The 17,832-nt window shown below is 62.0% G+C and overlaps 1 long non-coding RNA gene across 1 annotated transcript; it reads left to right on the top strand.

The window, feature by feature from the left end:
* The first annotated feature begins 1,448 nt into the window (after positions 1-1,448).
* On the top strand, positions 1,449-17,684 carry LOC138998435 (uncharacterized). The gene is made up of 3 exons (XR_011469157.1): positions 1,449-1,679; positions 17,221-17,338; positions 17,569-17,684. It is a non-coding gene; the product is annotated as an uncharacterized lncRNA (long non-coding RNA).
* Positions 17,685-17,832: the final 148 nt, after the last annotated feature.

Below are 17,832 nucleotides of genomic sequence, written 5' to 3'. Positions count from 1 at the left end.
CCAGGGCTGTTTGTTTTTTTTCTGTTAAAGTCAGTCCTCTCGGTGTAGCCATGAAGGCTAATTAATATTTTTTTTCTCTCTGACGTTTTTCGAAAACTTTCTCATTTTCCACACACCTTGGAGGAGGGAAAGACATTTACCAAAGCTGCCTGTTACCCTGGTGTCCAACTCATTTAGAAGAAAAGAAACCGGAGAGGTTATGAAGACAAAAGTGTAAATAAAATGACCAAAAAAAAAAAAAAAAAAGGCCAGAAAATGCACGTGATGGTGGTGGGGAGGGGGGTTTGCAAGTCCTCTATCCCTCTTCTTAGCCCTTTGCCCGCGTTGTTTGGGGAAGAAGAGAGAAGTAGAGGCGGCTACTGCCTCTGAAAGGTGGTGCCTCTGGGATCGGAGGGCGCGCGGCTCCCTCCTGTGGGCGGCGCTCGGTGTGCCGGGGGTTAACGGCGCTGCTCGTGAACTTGGCCTGTCTGTCTGCCCGGTGATGGATGTGGAGACCCCGGCTGACAAGTTCAGCCGGAAGGACGTCCCCTGCGGCGGCGGCGGGAGAAACGCCCTGGCGGAGGGGACCCAGGGCGAGCGGCCAGGGCGCACACGGAAGACGGCGGGCGAGGCGCGCTGCCGCTCCGCCTGCCTCCTCTGCTCCCACCTCCGCCGGGTCGCTCGCCTGCCGCCCTGGAGCCTCCAATCCCATCCCGAAGGAGCAAAGTTTCCCGGGCTCCGCGTCCTGTGTGCGGGGACCTGCAGTCAGTCGGCCCGGCGGGCGGGCCATGCGGAGCGCGGGGGAGCCTGGGGCACCCGCCCGCAGCGAGCCGCTCCCCAGGCCGAGTTCAGCATTTGGACAGCGGCTCGGGGACGCCGGCGGCCCGACGCGTGGAGTTGGCAGGTGCGCCGCCGGGTCTGGGAAAAGCAGGACCCAACCGGGAGGGCACCCCTGGCTCCGGGCGGGACACGCTTCCTTTGAGCTAAAATATCTTCCCGGAGCTCACACGGGGACCCCGAGATCTGCCACCCAGCGTAGGTGCCCTTAGCCTAACGGACACTTCTGCAGCCCAGCGAGTAGACCCCCGCCCCCCCAATCCCATCACCTCTCCATTCTCCCCAAAGCAGCCCGGATCCCTGAGCTGAGAGCGGCCGGCGAGGCTTCCAACCCGCCGCTCGCCTCTCGCCGCTCGCCGCCACCTCCCAGGCTGGTGGCGGTGGCCCCGGGTGATCCCGGCATCACGCGGGGAAGGAAGGGCTCCCATGGCGCCGCGACTCCCCGGGAAAGGCTGGAGGCGCGCGGGCTGGGGAAGGAAGCGCCGGGGAGCCGGGCTGAGCGCCCCGCGCTGCTCGCCTCCGCCCCCTCCTTTCCGCACTGGTTGGGGTGAGGAGAGGGGGGCGGGGGAGCCGCGCTGACGTCACTGCGGGCCGTGCCCGCCAGCGAAGGCGGCGCTGGGAGCAGCTCAGAGCCCAGCGAAGCCGCGAAGCAGCCACGAACCGCCCGGAGCGCCCGCGCCACCGCACCGCGCCCGCCTCCCGCGTCCCTCCGCGTGCGTCCGCCGGGGCAGGGGCGCCTGGAGAGCGGCCACCGCCGGGCCCGAGTCCCGAGACACTCCAGACCAGGGGCCGCGGAGCCGCGGTCCCCGCCGCCGCCCCACCCCCGCCGCTGCCTCGCGGGCCCCCGGCCCCCTTCCTGGTCCGTAAGTGCCGCGCCTGCCGCGTCTCTGATTTGGGGGAGCGGGTCGGGCGCGCGCGCTGTGGCCCGGGCTGGGGCATCCCTGCTCGGCTCCTGTGGGCTGCGGGGGTGGCTCGGGCATTCGCATCGCCACCCGGCGGGGTGAGGGGTGCGCTCCGACTGCGCGTGGAAGGCGGGGCTCAGCGTATGGGGCCGGACCCATCACCCCAACAAATGGTCAAGGCCAAGGCCGAGGGTCGTGGGGCAGTGGGACGCGCCCAGAGGTGAGGGCTCGAGGTTTGCAAAAAGGGAAGGGGAGCGGGGCCAGAGGGAAGTTGCGGGACTGCGGACGGGTTTAGCCAAAAGGATAGAATGTCCCCAAGTGAGGCTCTTCCGGGGGAGTTCCCGGGCGCCCCCTTCCTCCCCTCTGCCCCCACGTCCCCTCTGCCTTCTCATGCCCTCTCCCACGGGAATCATAGCGCAGAAAGTGGCTTCCTGACGCCAAAATAGTTTAAGAAACCATGCAACTCACGGCGCCCACTCTAGACAAGATTTACGGCATGCTGGGCCGCCTCTGTGATGGGAAATTGTTGGGAAATCCTTTCTGTCCTGCTCCCCCCTCCGTGCCCGGAACAGGCCTCTCAGATCTTTGGAGGGTGTCTCTTCCAGCCCAGCCCAGGCGCCAGAGTCTGGGAGGAATGAGAGCGATGGGGGAGGTGGAGGCTGTGGTGGGGGGCTTCTCTGGGAGAAGGCTGGGGAATGGGGGGATCAGGCTGGTCTCGAACAGGGCAGGGAGGTGGCAGAAGCTGGGGGAGACTCCAGGTCAGATCACGGGAGGAGAACTGGGCATGCACCCAGAAATAGCCAAGTCTTTGTAACTGGGGAGAAATGGGGTGCTGGGCTGAAAGGGGGCTCTGTTTTGAGTCCCTCCCCATATGCTGGAGGGGGTGGACTCTTCAGGTACAGAGAGGGAGAGGATGGAGTCTCAGGGTCTGGCATTCAATCAAGGGACAGAGGCCGGAGGGTAGGCTGGGGGTGAGGGAGGTCGTGCAAGGTCCCAGGGAAGGAGCCTCCATGGGCAACACCAGCAGCTGGAGACGCGGGGAGGGGTGCTGCTCCCCAAGTCTTTCCAGGAGGGCGTTTCTGGGTTCCTGCCCAGCCCGGGCCTCCCCAGAGCCCACAACCGCATGTGTAAGAGGAAAGAGAGGCCAGAAGTGGAGGCCGGAGAGGGCATCACAGCCCAGCTGAGCAGGTGTTGGTGAAGGTGGGTGTGGGGGCCCTAGGGACCCCGGTGCAGGACGCTGGGGGCTCTGAGCTAGTCCAGTGCTGGGCTTCTAGACTGGACAACAGGAGGAGCAGTTTCGTCAAAGCTCAGGCCTGAAGAAGGAGGGAGGAAGGGAGGGAGGGAGCAGTGGGCAAGGGCCCCTGGACTGAGCCTCGCTTGTGACTGCAGATTTATCTCCTGAAAAAGGCCCAGAGAGGCTGGGGGAGGAGCCTGGTTCCCCGGGGGGGCTGACTGTCAGGTCTGGGCTGGAGTTTGGGGAGCTCCCTGAGTCTCAGGCTCTGAGCCCTGGACCAGGGCGCCTGCAGAGGGCTGTTGTCCAAAGTCAGAACTGCCCACTCTCCTTCCACTTAACCTCTTACTTCACTACCGCATCCTGAAATGGGCGGGGGGGGGGGGGGGGCGGTCACACTCCAGCCGGTTTTCACGGCCCCTGCACCGAGTTGTGTAACCACCAGCAGGAAATAGGAACTGGGCCCAAGCCAGCCTGGAACCCTGGCAGCCGAGGCCGACAATGGGTACCAGAGCGCTAGTGTACACGTGTGTGTGTGTGTGTGTGTGTGTGTGTGTGCGCGCGCGCGCGCGCGCCCGCGCACCGGGCAAGTTGGGTGTTTGGGCCAAGTGTGTGCATACTATGCGAGGGGGTTTCGAGTTGTGGGAATCTGCAGGCTACAACAGGGGTGGGCATTTTTGTAGACACCTGGGAAGGAGCCGGATCCTTTTGGGGAGACTCCTGCCCCTTGGGGCTCCCTTGGCGCCTGTCCCTTTGCCCTGGTAGCTGCTGATTTCTCTGGAGCTCAGGTTTGGGACTGTGGGGTGGAAACCGGGGAAGTTCCGCCAACAGCAGCGCTGGAGAGCGAGGCCCGGCCGGTGGCGGTTCTCAGCACCATGGCCAGGGCCCGGCGCCGCCTCTGGGGTTGTGGTCTCCGCACCCAGCGCTCAGCCAGCCCCAGGGCCTGCTTTCCGGGGACCTTAGGGCCTGTAGGTCGAGGCTAGGGGGCTGGTGTGGGACGAATGGCATAGAACGAATCGCAGAGGGAAGGGTGATCAGAGCCGGGCCTGGAGTCAGCCTGCCAGCAGCCTGCCGCCCCCAGCGGGCGGTGCCCAGCCCACACCATGAGGCTCTGGCTCGCATCACCTGGCCCACTTCCTGTCTCGGCTGCGCGTGGAGGCCGGCCACCAGCCCACAGAGCAGCCTCCTCCCACAGCCTACACCCTCGAGCCCGGGTCTCCCCGTGGCCCCCCTCCGTGGACGTGGAGGGCTCGCTGATTCCAGCTCAGCCCAACAGCAGGACACGGGAGCCTCCCTGGCCAGCCTCGCCTGCTCTCCACCCAGGGACTCCGTTTCCCAAAGAGGGTGACAGAGCTGCAGCCCCAGGAGAGTGGCCTCCGGCATCGGAACTGAATCCAAATCAGGCTTCTCATTCTTTCTCCCAGAGCCCCCACCTCCCGCCTGCAGCCGCGGAGTTCCGGGAGCCTCGCTGCGGAGCCATTTTGTGCAGAATCCTGCTTAAATCGCACTCCCGGGGCCTCCTTCCTGCTCTCACCTCCTCTCCGTCCCCTCCTCCTCCCTCTCTCCCAGGTGAAGGCGCTTCTCAGCCCTTTCCCACCTCCGCATCCCCACCCTTCCCGCCGGGTGGCCCTAATGGGCCCGGGACTCTGGAGGCCACGCACAGAGCACATACAGGCCAAGAAGGGGAGTCAGCGGGTGGAGGAGTTGGGGGAGGAGGGGGAGCAAGGGGCGCCTCCCAATTATGTTAATCCTTTGAATTAACTGTGTCGGGCCCAAATTCGGGCGGTTCCTTCCCTAGGGCCTCTCTCGCCTTCCCCAGTGGCCGCTTTGTCTGGCTCCCTTCCCTCCTGGAAGGGGGATATATGTGTGTGTGCAAGGGGGTTTGGAGGGAGAGGTGTAAATGCCGGACCTGGCCTGGCACGAGCTGGCTGGGGAGGAAGTGGGTTTAGGATCAGGATGGAGATACAACAAAGCGGAGACCAGCAGGGTTCGGGGAGCAGCAGGCACCTGGCAACATCGGCAGCTTGGCAAAATGGAGATGTGTCGTTCTTAGGGGAGAAAGGGATATTTGGAAAAAATCACGAAACCCTTTCCGAGCCATCCTTTTCCTCCCACCCCCTCTTCTTTGGCCAGGGGGTGGCCTGGCTCTGAGCAGCTCAGCGCCCCAGGCCTTACGGAAATGGACCCTCATGGGTACTTCCGCTCAACCTCTTGGTGAGTCTGGGCACAGAAACCCCGTGCACTGACCACTGAAAGCCGGGAGTCCACCGCCTGCTTGTGCCGAATCTCCCCCCAGCTCTCACGGGACCCAGGAGGAAGGGGGTGATGGCTGGGGTGAGCAAGAAGGGGCGCCCGTGGGCCACTGGCCTCTGGGAGGCTTTCATGAGGCCTCCAGGTCTGCGGCCAGGCTCAGGCGGGGTGATTCTGGGGGATCCAGGTGGCAGCCCCTGTCCCCTGTGGAGCCTCTTTCATGTGAGGTCAGGTGTGTGTGGAGCGCCCTAGAAGGAGGCCAGAGGCTCGGCTTTGTGCGCTCTTGTGTGGCTGGAACGCGAATGTAACCAGTTGGGGCCTAGGGCATCTCCGAAGGTGCAGGCGCAATCGGTTGCACTTTCCTCGATGCGCTCCGAGGGGGAGGACCCAGCAGTCTGGACCGAGCGAGCGCCAGGGCCTGGCCCCAGTGGAGGGCGGCTCGGGAACCGCCGCCGCGCGCCAGGGACTGTGGGTGGGACCGTGCAACCAGGACACTTCGGCGCTCCCTCCGCTCCGTGTCTCCGCGCGTGGGCTGGGTCTACAGCAAGGTGCTGGGCGTGGGGAGAGGAAGAGGGAAGTTGAAGGTGGAACGGCTCCTATTCTCGGCTCTCGGCCTCCCCAGTGCGCACTGGGCCGCCCTGGAGAGCCCTTCACCACGCCCCAGCTGGCGCGTCCCCCCAACCTGGTCGCCGGAGCTCCCTCACTCCGAGGGTCCGCGGGGGTGGACGGGCTCCCCGGGCTTTAGGGGGAGGCAGAGGAGCTTGGGGAGAAGGCCAGACGGTGCGCACCCAGGCGCGCGGCCGGAGCCCTTTCGAGGGCAGAGGGGGCACTGCCCTGCTCCCGGGGAGGGGCGGCCGTGAACGCCGAGGCCATTGTAAGGCTGGGTGGTGCGGAGCGCGGGAAGGGGGCTGGGATTTGAATGGGAGCCCGTGATTGGCCGATCCCGGGGCTGACGTCACTTCCCCGCGGGGCGATTAGCCGGCGAGAGGAGGGCTGGCGGGCCAGTGCGCTGGGGGCGGCCGGGGCGCCCGAGGCTGCCGCGCGCACCGCACCGGCGCCCTGAGCGCGCCCGGGAGCCGTCGGAGCGGGCAGCCGGCGCGGGCGCCCGGGCGCACAGGACGGGGGGTCGCGGAGAGCGCGCAGGGAGGGCGCTGGAGGGAGGGAGGGAGGGAGGGAGGGAGGGGACTGGGCGGGGGCTGCCGGCCTCGGTGGTGGGAGTCAGGGTGTCTGTGTGTCTGTCGGTCTCCTCTGGCTCCCCGCGTGCCCCCCGGGGATCCGGGAGCGGCGCCCGCTCCGGTCCCCGCGCCCGGCGGGCGGCGGCACGTGGGGCCCACGGCGCGGCAGCGGCGGGGGCGAAGGGAGGCCCGTTTCTCTCTTTGGTTATCTAGCTGTATGAGTGCCACAGAGCCGTCATAAAGCTAGATAACCGAAAGTAGAAATGACTCCCACAACTTCTGCGTGCGAGCGCCCGCCCCGCCGGCCGCCCCGGCCCGCGCGAGCCACAGGAGCCCGCAGCAGCCCAGCGCCGGCCCAGCGGACTCAGCCCGGCGGAGCGGCCGCGCCCGGACCAGGTACCTGTCCTCGGCTCTCTCTCTCCGGGACACTTTCCGTCCCCGGAGGAACTTGCCAGCTGTCCCGCCCCCCCACGCCTCCTCCCTCGCCCCCACACATCCCCCAGCGCCGAAGCAGGAACCCCAAAGTGGAGCGGGCCGGGGGAGCGGAGGGGGGTGGGGTTGCAGAGGGGTCGCTGGCGGGGAAGGCGCCAGCCTTCGCCTTCACCCCATAAATCAGGCGGGAACAATCCTGTCCCGGAGCCTGGGACGGGGATTTGGGGATGCAAATGCGAAGGGAGAGAGAGGGGAGAGAGAGAGAGAGAGAGACAGCGGCCGGTCGGGGGTGGGGGTGGAGGGAGAGCAGGGGTGGACCGGGCTGCCCCGCCGCTAACAATGCGGCCTTTATGGAATTATTCGACGAGTCGGCCCGCGCGCCATTAGCATACGGCTTGGGGGTTGCCGGAGCTTCGCCCCTCGGTGAGGTCAAGTTCTTGATAATTTGATCACTTTTCACGGGCTCTGGCAGCTGCCTTTGTGTGCAGTTGGGGGGTCTGTGTGCAGCGTGAAGCGGAGCAGAACTGGCGAGGAGTGAGCTCAATGGCGAGGGGCCGGGCGGGGGCCTCCCTCCCGGACGGGCCGGCCCTGCCCTGCATACAAACCTCGCGCAGGCGGGTGGGCGGGAGGGACCGGCTCACCCCCGCGCCACCTCCGCACCCGCCTGGGCCGGGGCCCGCTCCCGCCCGCACCTCCCCAACTTCCCCGAGTGGTTAAGGTGCAGGCCAGCTCCCGACAGCCCCTGCCCCTCCTCCATTCGCCCCCCCACCCCTCACACACACCCAGTCGCAACATAAGATGTATTACAATGTCTAGCAAATAAAAAAGCAATTGGGGGAAATCTGCATTCCGTTTCCATGGCAACCCAAGCAGCACACCCGGCTACGAAGGCTCCCAGCCCCTCTGAGCGAGGCTTGGGGAGCGGGGCCCACACAGCACCGAGCGCGCTTGGGTCTGTCCCTCTTGAGGTCCTTGTCTGCCTCCATGTCACTCTCCTCCCTAACACCCCCCAAAAGACCCAAAGCCTGGCTCCTGGAAGCTTGGGGAACCCCCTGAGCATGAGGGGTCCTGCCCTGCCTCAGAGAAGAAGGGATCCGGGTGTGTTCAGAGCCCCCGAGGATATGGGGGGGCTTTCTGGCTATGCAGGTGTGTGGGTGCAATGACAGTCAAGCTTGGAGAGACTCAGGCCACCACTCAGACCCCACCCCCTGGCCCCTTTCCCTCATCGACACCAGGAAGCAGACCGATGGGGAGGCCTCAGCGACTCCTCCAGGTCACCCAGCTCAGGCGCGCGGAGGGCGGCCCAGTTACCTACATGGCCCATGTTCCCCGTCCCTCCCCAGCCTGCCCTGTGCAGACTTGGAGTGACACAAGTGTCTTCCCATTTTCATGCCTTCAAAAGCCTTTTTAAAAAATTTTTTTTGGCCTTTGCTTACCAAGATTATTTTGAAAATAGGTTAGACGTGGAAAAGCTGAACATTCAAACAGTCCGGGAGGGCAATCTGTCGCCCCTGGGGCCAGGAGCTGCCCGGCTCGGGTAGCCCGCTGGCAGAGGGACACTGTTCACCGTGTCACCTTTTGAATATGGAGCCACGAGAGTGTGTTAGCTGTCGAGAATAAAATTGAAACCGGAAGAAAAAAGAACAGGCCAGGAAAGTCAGCGGCCCTCCGCTCTCTCCCCAGAGATAACCGGCAGGTAGAAGGAGCTTTTCCTGGGGCCTGAGTGCACCCACTTCCCATTTGTAGAGGTCACGCTCCCCTTTTCTTGGCAAGCGGCTGGCGAAGGGTGACTCTCGGGGTTCAGGATCCGCCAGGCAGGCCGTGGGCAGCGTCCCTGCCCCCCCCCCCCCCCCCATCCTCCCTTCCTGGCGCACCTGGGAGCCTGTGCGCTGATCGTGACCTCATTTCGGAGGAAATGGAGCAGCTCTTCCCACCCCCTCACCCTGTGCGTCTGCTCCCTTCCCAGCTACTTGGCCCTGGGCCCCCGGCTGCCATCTTCTCTTCCCACCACCCCCATCCCTTTGCTATTTTGCAAGAACTAGTCCTACTAGGAGCTGGGTGGCTTTGCGGCCTGACAATTGTGTCTGCACGGTTCACATGAGTTGTTTTTTTCTTTGTGTTTTTTGTTTGTTTGTTTTGTTTTGTTTTTGACACCAGGGCCCCAAACCATGCGGGTAGTCCTTAAATCTGGGGCAGGGGATGGACGAGTGTAGGCCTGGGAGAAGGCGGCGTTCTTTCCGCTTTCTACGAAATCGAAATCGGTTCATGCGAACCTCCGGTGTGGGAGGGTGGCGAAGCTGGAATCCACTAGAAATGGCCCTGGAGAGAGACCATCCCCCCGATTTGGACCCGGGGAATAGGAATGACTGTCCCTAACGGAGCCACGTTCACATCCCCTCTGGGCCAGGAGGCTCAACATTGATGCCCCGTCCACCTGGGCCTCCGGCCTTCTCCCCGCTCCCCCGGGGAGCCCTCCCAACCTCTTCCCGCCTCGCACTCCCCGCGTTTGGGCCTCACTTTTGTGGCACGTTGGCACTACGCCCCAGGCCCCCCGGCACAACAAGGCTTGGGGGGTGGGGGAGCTGGCCAGGCGATGGGAGCTGCAGGGTGGAAGCCAGAATCGGTTGGGAATCTCAAAGATGTTCGCCCAACCCCGTTGCTTTGCCACCTGGACAGAGCGAGCTCAGTGAGGCGCAGGGTCGCCCGGGAAGCCGCTGGTGGGGCGCAGAGCTCGGCAGCCCCCGCGGTGGGGGAGGCGGCGAGGGCGTTTCTTCTCGCTGCTCCGGGAACTCCCAGCCCTGGCTGTTGGGCCAGGTAGGCCTCTGCCCCGGCGACTGACAAGCCGGCGTCACAGGCGCCTCGGACAATCAGGCCCGAGTCTGGGAGCTGTCCGCGGTCCGCTCCGACCGACCGCCGGGAGACGGGACCGGGGCGCGCGGGGAGCGAGGCGGGGAGGCCTCCCAGGGCCCGGCGGCGGCGCCTCTGAAAAGCATGAAGGGTCGGCATTAGGCGCTCATTTAGAGAGCGTTACTAATCCGAAGTTACAGCGCTAATTCCCTGATCCGGCCGCTCCCACACGCAGCGCCGCCGGGATTAGAGGCGCGGCCGCCGCCCCGCCCCGCGCTCACGCCCCAAACGCGCCGGCCCCGCGCGCCCTCGGGGCTGCGGGCTCCGCTAATCGCTAATCCGCAGCGCCGCGCTCGCCGGACCCGAACGTGCGGCTGGGCGGGTCCGGGGCGGGCAGGGAGAGGTCAGCCCTGAGCCGGGGAGCAGCCCCCCAGGGATGCGTGCGCCCTTCGAGGCCCCCGGAGACGCGGCGCGGACCAGAGAGCCGCCGGGATTTCTCCCACGCGGGTGTGCGCACCCACAGCTCGGCCCCTCGTTGGTCGCCGCGCCATTTTAATAGCCCCCCCACCCGATTCTCCCCTTGGCATCTCTGGCACCCGAGTGTGTCGGGGTATCTCTGTCCCCATCCCGCCCTGACTTTTGCCCCTCTCCATCAGCCTGGAGAGAGTGACCAATCAGCGCTGGCCTGGGGTGGGATGCTCGTCACCATGGTGACGGCCGGGCGCCCTGGCAGAGCTGCCCATCACCGAGGGCCAGTCTCCTCTCCGCCTGGACCTGGGTGTGAAGGGGAGATAGGGATGGACAGGGGGGGAGGTAAGGGGCGGGAGACAGAGGTGGCACCTGATCCCCTCTCCAACCTCATTGGGTTCAGCCTGGGTCAGGCAGGGGAGAGCACATGCACGGTGTGGACAAAGCCTGAGCTGGTAGGGGAATGGATTCCCCGAGGTGGGACCCCCTCCATATTTCTCATGTAGGTGCAGAGGTCTGTCCTGGTCTACCTCTCGCCCTCTCTCTCTTCAGGAGCTCCCAGAGCTCCCCCCACCCCCCAATCACCTTGCCGTAAGTGCTGTGCTTTTGGGCAAGTGACTGTCCCTCTCTGAGTCTCAGTTTTCTCATCCATAAGATGGGCTGGTCTGCAGGCTCATCGTGGAAAGCACCCAGCACACAGGAGGTGCTCCTTCTCCATTAGCAAGGAGGGAGAGACTATTGAGGGCAGAACTTGGGGGGGGGGTCCCTTCTTTCTGGGGAAGCCCAGTTTGGGTGTCTCGTGGTTTCCCAGAGCCAGCTTTTTAAATATATATATATATATTATTGATTTCAGAGAGGTAGGGAGAGGGAGAGAGAGAGAGATAGAAACATCAATGATGAGAGAGAATCATTGATCGACTGTCTCCTACTAGGGATCGAGCCCACGACCTGGGCATGTGCCCTTGACCGGAACCCGAGACCCCTCTGTCCAAACTGGCTAGGGCTAGAGCCAGCTTTCCATCTCTCCTCCAGACAGCTGGGAATCAGAGAGTTGGGGAGGGTTTTTAAAAAACGGAGCCAGGGCGGGGGCTGTGGCTGGAGCAAGACCTTGGTCAGTGGCTCTGAGAATGGGCCACCGCGGCTCCTACGGAGCCAGGCCCTTCCTGCCAGCCCGGGCCAGCTTAAGCGCCACTTTAAGTGGTCTGGGCATTCACTGGCCGGCCCCTCGCCGTAATTGAGCCGCAGGGGTTTGAAAAGAGGGCCAGGGCCTCAATGACAGGACCTTGGGCCAGGCTAATTGGTTTTGGTTCAAGGGGATCCTGGATTTGTGAAAAGCTCCAAACTGCCTTTCCCACGCCAGAGGCAGGTCAGGGCTCTCAGGAGACGGGTTCAAGGAGACGGGAACCAGGCGAGAGAGCTGGGAGCCAGGCGCCTGCGGCTGAGGCTCTTGCACCACCGGCCAAGGTTTCCCTGTGCTGGGAGCGTGGGAAGTCACTGTAAGGGACCTCCGGGGTGCAGGCAGGTTCTACCAACCTTCTCACACACACGTGAGGCCATGCGGAGAAACGGGCCACCTCCTCTGAGCCCCTGGCACCTCTTAGCTGGGGAGACGTGTCTCTTGTCCCCGCTGGAATCGTCGAGTAAGAGAAACCAAGCAACTGCTGTGTAGTTCATCCATCCTGCCCTGGCAGCTGGACCCAACCTGGGCTTTTATTTTATTTTAAATAGATTTTTATTGATTTCCGAGAGGAGGGGGGAGGGAGAGAGAGAGAGAGAAACATCAACGATGAGAGAGAATCATTGATCCATGAATGTGCCCTGACTGGGAATCGAACCCCGGACCCTTCAGTCCACAGGTAGACACTCTAGCCACTGAGCCAAACCGGTTAGGGTCACACCTAGGCTTTTAGGCTCTGGGAAAATCCTGGACTCTATCCTGATGCGGGAAGTACAGCTGGTCTCAGGATGACCCACTTCTGTCCCTTGAAATGTCCCCAAACCGCTGTGGGCAAGGGCAGACCAGGTGGAAATGAGAAAGGGAGACCTGTGGTACTTTAAAAAAAGAAAAAGATAAGGTGCCATCTATTTCTTTACATTCAGAAAGTAAGCACTAATTGTATGGCAGCTGAACTCTGTCCTTACTGTAGGTAATCTGAATGTTCATGCTTTGGAATATATAACTTCAGGTACACAGATAAACTATGTGTTTGGGCCTAAATGGTGACACATTTGTATATATTGGGCGTCCCCCCAAAATGTATACGCATTTTACAGCTGATAGCTCAGTGGATGTTTCTTCCTTTTCCCATTTAACCCATTGGAATGAATGATTATTCGAAGTGTCTATGCCTTTGGGGGGGACACCCTGTATGATATACCCCGGTCTTGTATATATTTGATTTACATACCGAATCGCCCCCTTATGTGACCATCAGTTTATGTTAAGGGTGGCGCCAGGGTGGGGTGGGAGCTAGAACAATATCCATGCCATTAACAATGACATTGACCGAGACCTGGGTTTCATGGCTCATTGTGTGTTGAAGGGAGCATCCTAAATACTCACCAGCTTAAAAAACAAACAAACAAACAACCCCCCCCCAAAAAAAATCCCTACCCTTTTGGTTACCGTCCAAATGTTTGCCACGTTGGCCCCTTGAGGCACCTGGTAAGTGGGAGAAAGGTCCTTGGACGGGAGGGAGAACTCTGTCTTCCCATTTTGATTTCAGTTTTTAATTGCCCGGAGCCCCGTTTCTCTGGGCCTCTGCTCATTTGCACACTGGAGATTCATGTGTAAACAGGCATGTGGCGTGTGCGCACGCCTGGGCCTCCTGGTCGCCGAGTGTGCCCTCCTGGCGTTTAAACACACACATCCACACATTACGGGCTTGCATATTTGCCTCCTTTCTAGAACCCGGTTAATTCCCCCTTCGCTAATCCCCAAACCCACTCCCTTCTCCACCCCGCAAACCCACAGACAAAAAACTCTCCAGGCCCCACTGACCAGTGGTCTCAGCCTCCTTCTCTGGCCGGCAGCTCTCCAGGCCCCGGCTGGAGTGAGGGCTCTTATTAGGCAGACCTCATCAATATCCCAACCACACCCCAGCACCTCTACTAGGAACTATTAGCATTGAGAATTAACATGAGCCCTGGCCGGTTTGGCTCAGTGGCTAGAGCTTCGGCCTGCAGACCGAAGGGTCCCAGGTTTGATTCCGGTCAAGGGCACATGCCTGGGTTGCAGGCTCGGTCCAACATGCAGGAGGCAGCTGATCAATGATTCCCTCTCATCATTGATGTTTCTATCTCTCCCTTCCTCCCTGAAATCAATAAAAAAATATTTTAAAAAAAGACCACCCCCCCCAAAAAAAGAATTCAAATTAAACGGCACTTGTCAAAATAAATGGACAAAGTAGAGTTAGCCATGTCTTCGCCTGGATTTCCTTGGCTTGGGTTTGCTTATTCACTGATTTGAAGACGAGAAGAAAGAGAGAGGGGGAGAGGAAGAACAGGCTGCCACGGGGAGAGGAGAGGAGATGGAGGGAGGGAGAGAGAAAGAGAGAGAGAAAGAGAGAGAGAGAGCCAGCCCTGAGCCCGTGTCCTGGGGTCCCAGCCATTAGGACTCTCCAGGGGACTGGAATGCAGTCTCTAACCTCAGCTCCTAATGAACGCCGAGGTGTGGACGAGGCCGCGGGGACGGCTTTGTTTACGGAGGAAGGGCCCTGGGAATGGGCGAGGGGATTGCTTTGGGGATTAAGGAGTGGGCTTTGTTTTTAGGAAGGGCCTCGCTTCTTTTCTGAAGTTCTCTGCCGCTAATTGATTCAATTCAGACATTCCTCCTCCCTCCTCCGCCGGCCGGGGCCCTGAGCGAGATGTGCTCCCCCGCCCGTTTCCCCAGCTGCTCCGGCCCCCTCTCTCCACGGTGACCCCTGAAAAGGGTGTGAACCTTCTGGCCCAGGGATCACGGGCGCCGGGGAACCCGGTCAGAGGCCGGGACCTCGGCGTGTCCGCCTGTGACACACAGCGACACGCACTGACCTGTGTGATTGCAAGTCCCATTGACATAGAGGAACAGATCCTGGGTGCACAGTTCCACGGGGTCTGACGGATGCGTTTACACCCACGGAGCCAACAGGGGGGCAGCCTTTCTGTCTTTCCAGAAACTTCCCTCCTGCCTCTGCCCATGGTTCCCCACCCTCCTGATTCCTCTCACCAAGCACCTAGCTAGGGTGTCATATATGTGGCGTGTACGCCAGGAGGTTGTTTGTTGTTGTTGTTGTTGTTGTTTTAATATATTTTTACTGATTTCGGAGAGGAAGGGAGAGGAGAGAGAGAGAAACATCAATGATGAGAGAGAATCATGGATCGGCCGCCTCCTGCACTCCCGCCCCACACTGGGGATGGAGCCTGCAACCCAGGCATGTGCCCTGACCAGGGAGGGAATCGAACCGTGACCTCCTGGTTCCTAGGTCGATGCTCAACCCCTGAGCCATGCCCGCTGGGCTGTTGTTTGTCAGGGAGCGCCGTCCTGGGAGGCAGGACTGAGCGACTGTCCAGCTTGCCTATGAAAGGTCACACTGGACTGTGTTCAGCTCTCTCCCTGGGACGGGCCCGGAAGTCAGGCCTGGAATTAGACTGGGGGTGGGGGCTGGTCTTCTGCCAGGACAGCCCTGTTCTCACCCCGGCCTGTTAATGAGCAGGGAGGGCGGGGCACAGGTGAGCCTCACACCTTCCCACTTGCCTCCCTCCTCGGCATCCGGAGCTGATGGAGAGCTATTAATGGAAGGTGCGGGCTTTGTGCTAATTAGAACGCCCCTTCAGCTCCCATCTGCACGGCACCCCCCTCCCTGGTCACCTCGCCACCCCCATTCGCTTGCCGACCTAGTTTTTGTCACCCCCATAAATTAGGGAGGGGAGCCGCTCCCCTGTTTCTGGTCAGACCCCCGTTCTTTGTGTGCTGCAGGGGTGTCCAGGGTGGCCTCGCCCCAGGCTTCTCTGTCTTACTTGGAGGAGAAGGACTGGGAGTTGGAAAGGGGGCTGGGCACCAGCGGCCGCGTTCAAGGCTAGGCTGCTCTTACACCAGCCATTTGGGGTTATTTTTTAAAAATATATCTTTGTTGATTTCAGAGAGGAAGGGAGAGACAGAAACATCAGTGATGAGAGAGAATCATGGATCGGCTGCCCCCTGCACGCCCCACACTGGGGATGGAGCCCACAACCCAGGCATGTGCCCTGACCGGGAATCGAACCCCGTGACCTCCTGGTTCATTGGTCGAGGCTCAACCACTGAGCCACACCAGCCACGCCAGCTGCCCAGGCCTTGGGGTTGTTTTGAAAAGGTCCCTCTCCTCTTCCTTCTGGAGAGCGAGGTTTCAGACACCATCGCCTCCGTTCCCCCATCCCTGGGTGCCTCCCCGTCTATTGTACCCCCCTCCACCCACAGCGTGCTCGCTGCCTCCCAGGCACCCTGGGGGGTGCGGGCTGGAGCCCTGGCTCTTTTCTGAAAAAAAAACAAAAAAAACAAAACAAAAACATTTCAAAATAACATTTAAATTTCATTTTGCTTTTTATTTCTTTCACCTCAAGCCCAATGGATATAGTTGTGTTTTGTTTTTTTTTTAAACAGAGGTTGTCTCTTATAGAGGCTTCATTGAAGGCGGAAAAAAACACATGAACGTCACACACAGACGTCATTTAAAGAGAAAGCGCCTCTCAGCTTAGAGGGTGGGGGAGTTCAGGCTTCCTGTCGAATTATCACTTGGGAGTCTCTCTCTCTCTCTCTGCCCCTCTTTTTTTAGCTCCTGAACCCCCTCTGGTCCCCATGGGGTTTGTGTGTAAAAATAGCTCGCCCTCCCCGCTCCCTCTTCTCATTTCTTCCTGCTGGAATTATCCGGATGGGAATGCAGGTCGCGCTTTCAGAACCAGGAGTGGGTCTTTGGCCAGAGCGCCAGGCGTTGCCAGTTCTCCCCAAGGTTGAGGGCCCAGCTAAAGGGGGGCGGGGTGTTCTGGGGTGGGGTTCAGCGGGAGGACGGGCTGCCCCTGTGGCCTTTCCTGCCTCCCGGGGTGACACTTCCTGAATTGAGGCAGGAGGGGAAGACCCAGGACTAACTCAGTCCGAGTGAATAAACCTGATCCAAACTCCAGAAGGGCTGGGGGGGTGGGCGGGGCGGGGAGCGATGCCGAGCTACGAGGGGGGTTTGGGAAGGATGTTTTGGCCATCACCACGCAGTCTCCTTGACAAGCCACCTCCCCTCTCTGGGCCTCTGTGTCTCTGTCTGTGAAGTGAGGTTCATGACTCCAGGGGTCCCGTGAGAACTGAAATATACAAATAAGGCGCCTGCATACAGTGGGCGCCTAATAAGTGACAGCTCTTTCTGCAGCTGGGCCCGGGTGCGCATGAGCGGCTGGGTCTGAAATTCTAACCTCCACTCGCTGGAGACAGTGAGAGCACCCGTGATGTCCTGCGTCTCAGGGAAGAAGTGATCGGTGCCCTCGTGCCCGCCAAAGCGCCCCCACTTTGGGAGATGAACCAGGGCGCCAAGGGGCACCCTGGGGTGGGGGGCATTGGGACACCTGGGAAGGTCCAAGCACGGCTGGCTTGGGAGGAGAAGGGTAAGGATGGACTCGCGAGGGCATCGCCTGGAGGCCCGTATCAACTCGGGGTTCAGCATTTCTAATAGGAGATCGTTGCTTCTGGGAAGTGGCCTGGGGTCCCCGGCTGGGCAGACGCCGCGTATCAGGGCAGGGTCGCCCTCCGCGCTACGCTGGGGGAGTCGCTCTCCGCGCTGCGCTGGGCCCCAGGCGCATCCCTACCTCGCGGGCCTGCGTCTTCCCGGCTCCAGCTCTCAGCGCGCAGGGGTTCGCTCCGAGCGCGGCCTCCCGCGGCAGCCTGGGGAATGGGGTGGCGGGGGCCCTGGCCTGCTGGCTGGCTGGAGCCGGGCGCGACCCCCTCAGCCAGACCCCCAACGGGCTTCCCTCGCGCATCCCCGGCTGGATGGGCTGTGGCTGTGACCTGGAGGACGCATGTCCCTGCCCGCTTTGAGCTGGAAGAGGAGCGCATCTGGGCGGGAGTGGGGGGCGCCTGAGGTCTCCCTCTGTTTTACAGCTACCGTCCTGCCTGCGCCTTCCTCCCCGCACCGTCCTGTTGCTCAGCGCCCTCCCTCTTCGTGGGCACGAACTCGCCGTGGGCACCGGCTCTCTCGTCCGAAGGCGACGGCAGAAAGGTGAGTGGCCCCGAGCGACCCGGAAAGCACGCTCGCGCGCGGCGCCTCGGAGCTTGGAAGACCGAGCCCGGCCGGCGGAGCGGGTGTGCTTTCCTGGGTCGCCAAGAAGGCGATCCTCGTCCCAAGCCCGGACCCAAGGCCCCCCCACACACACCCGTCCCCTCCTCCCGGCAAAACGGCGCGAACGACACACTCACCCGCTCGTTGTGTTTTGTGATTCAATCCGGCAGAGCTGGGCGCGGCGGCGCGGCGCACACAGTAGGCGCCTCGTAAGCGGCCGCTCTGAAGGTTCTGGCCTCCTGGCCTCCGACGCGGCCCCTGGGCCACCCGGGCCCTCGGGATCGGCGTCCTGAGGAGCCCGCGGCGCCCGGTGGCCTCGCCCCTCCGGTGGGGACGGAGCGCTGTGCCTGCCTCCGGGCTGCGACACCCCAAAGGCCGGCCGCGCGCCCACGGAGACGGAGTCACCCGCCCGGACCCGGGCGCAGCGTCCGCAC

This window comes from Myotis yumanensis, unplaced genomic scaffold, assembly GCF_028538775.1.
Source record: "Myotis yumanensis isolate MYYU_CA2020_CCGP unplaced genomic scaffold, mMyoYum1.0.hap1 SCAF_20, whole genome shotgun sequence".
NCBI lineage: Eukaryota > Metazoa > Chordata > Mammalia > Chiroptera > Vespertilionidae > Myotis > Myotis yumanensis.
The sequence above is the reverse complement of the archived record's forward strand: the minus strand, read 5'-3'. Positions and strand labels throughout refer to the sequence as shown.